General features: G+C 33.7%; 1 protein-coding gene across 1 annotated transcript in view; it reads right to left on the minus strand.

Annotated features, from left to right (window-relative positions):
* LOC128639041 (NXPE family member 2-like) overlaps window positions 1–2,500 on the minus strand; it is a 24,732-nt gene that overhangs the window by 14,809 nt on the left and 7,423 nt on the right. The gene's annotated exons all lie outside the window — the stretch shown is intronic.

Genomic DNA, 2,500 nt, shown 5'->3' on the forward strand with positions numbered 1-2,500 from the left:
GTAAAATAAAACCTAACCTGAGTTACACTAACACCTAACATTACAATAATAAATTAAACTAACAAAATACATTTATCTAAATTTCAAAAAATAATAAGACTTCTGCCTCCTGGATGAGGATGGATGTTCGGTCTTCAAAAACTGTAAGTGGATCGTCGGTGGTTAGTGTTAGGTTTTTTTAAGGGTTTATTGGCTGGGTTTTATTTTTATCTTAGGGTTTTGGGCAATGTAAAAGAGCTAAATGCCCTTTTAAGGGCAATGCCCATCCAAATGCCCTTTTCAGGGCAATGGGGAGCTTAGGTTTATTTAGATAGGGTTTTATTTGGGGTTTGGTTGTGTGGGTGGTGGGTTTTACTGTTGGGGGGTTGTTTGTATTTTTTTTTTACAGGTAAAAGAGCTGATTTATTTGGGGCAATGCCCCGCAAAAGGCCCTTTTAAGGACCATTGGCAGTTTAGTGTAGGCTAGGGTTTTTTATTTTATTTTGGGTGGGCTTTTTATTTTGATAGGGCTATTAGATTAGGAGTAATTTGTTTTATTTTTGATCATTTCTTTTTTTATTTTGTGTAATTTAGTGTTTATTATTTTTTGCAATTAAGATTCATGTATTTTGTTAATTTAATTTATTTAATTTTATTGTAATGTTAGGTGTTAGTGTAACTCAGGTTAGGTTTTATTTTACAGGTAAGTTTGTATTTATTTTAACTAGGTAGCTAGTAAATAATTAATAACCAACTAGTCTACCTAGTTAAAATAAATACAAACTTACCTGTGAAATAAAAATAACACCTAAGCTAGCTACAATATAACTATTAGTTATATTGTAGCTAGCTTAGGGTTTATTTTACAGGTAAGTTTGTATTTATTTTTAAATAGGAATTAGTTAGTTATTAATAGTAGGTTTTATTTAGATTTATTTTAATTATATTTAAGTTAGGGGGTGTTAGGGTTAGGGTTACGTTAGGGCTAGGTTTAGGAGTTAATACGTTTATTATAGCGGCGGTGTGGGTGGACTGCAGATTAGGGGTTAATAATATTTAAATAGTGTTTGCGATGCAGGAGGGTGGTGGTTTAGGGGTTAATAATTTTTTATAGCGGCGACGATGTCAGGGAGCAGCGGAATAGGGGTTAATACATTTTTTAAGTGCCAGTGTTGTCCAGAGTGGCAGATTAGGGGGTTAATATTTTTATTTTATTATTTGCGATGCAGGAGGGCCTCGGTTTAGGGGTTAATAGGTAGTTAATAGGCAGTTTAGTGTACTTTTTAAAACTTTAGTTATGAGTTTTATGCTACAGCTGTGTAGCCTAAAACTCATAACTACTGATTTTCAGATGGCGGTACGAATCTTGTGCTTATAGGGTGTATTGCTCACTTTTTGGCCTCCCAGTCAAAACTCGTAATACCGGCACTATGGAAGTCCCATTGAAAAAGGGTGGTACAGACGTACGTGACGGCCAAAAAAGTGTGCGGTACAGATATACGTACGTGACGGCCAAAAAAGTGTGCGGTACAGATATACCTACAAGACTCGTAATACCGGCATTAGGGAAAAAGCACTCATAATCTAGCTGTTAGTTCTTAAGGGGTTCATTTACTCTCTTCAGAATAAGAGCAATAAAATGGCGCAAGTGTGAATAGATTGCTAAATAAAGTCACAAGTCTTGATTCAGATAGAACATACATTTTAAAACAACTTTTAAGTTTACTTACATTATCTAATTTGCTTTCTTCTCTTTGATATCCTTTGTTGCATACAAAAACATTCATAGGTAGGCGCAGAAGGAGCAATGCGCTACTGGGAGCTAGCTGTCAAATGGTGGCTACACATATTTGCCTCGTGTCACTGGCTCACTTGAGGTGTTCAGGTAGCTCCCAGCAGTGTATTGCTGCTGCATCAACAAATGATACCAAAAGAATGATGCTTATTTAATAATAGAAGTAAACATGACGGTTATTTAAAATTGTTCATTGTATCTGCATCATAAAAGAAACAATTAGGTTTCATGTCCCTTTAAAACTGTGAAAAGAACACATTTGTATTATATCACAATGATGTAGCATGTTTTGTATCCTGAGATTCCATATCGCTGCTAATTCAAAAGAATTAATATCACACATTTAGTGCCAGATTATGAGTGGAGCGCAAATTAACGCTTTCTCTTTAGAGTTAACTGCACTAGAATGAAAAAACACCAAACTCTCGCACACACCCGATTGTATATTCTCATGTGCGCTAACCGGATATGTAAATATTAATATTTCACATTCCAATGTTCTGCACATAGCAAAATAAGTTCTATTTATTCATAAATACACATTTTAATATATATATGATGGTATTTTGGTACAATATACAGTATGTCTATAATAATATATATAGATGATTATATAAAGGTATAGATATATACAGATATTTAGAAGAATATCTATTTATAAATACATAGGACATTTTCTGCTATATGCAGAACATTGGAATGCAAAATATTTACATTAAATACACA

This window comes from Bombina bombina, chromosome 8 (assembly GCF_027579735.1).
Source record: "Bombina bombina isolate aBomBom1 chromosome 8, aBomBom1.pri, whole genome shotgun sequence".
NCBI classification, from domain to species: Eukaryota; Metazoa; Chordata; class Amphibia; order Anura; family Bombinatoridae; genus Bombina; species Bombina bombina.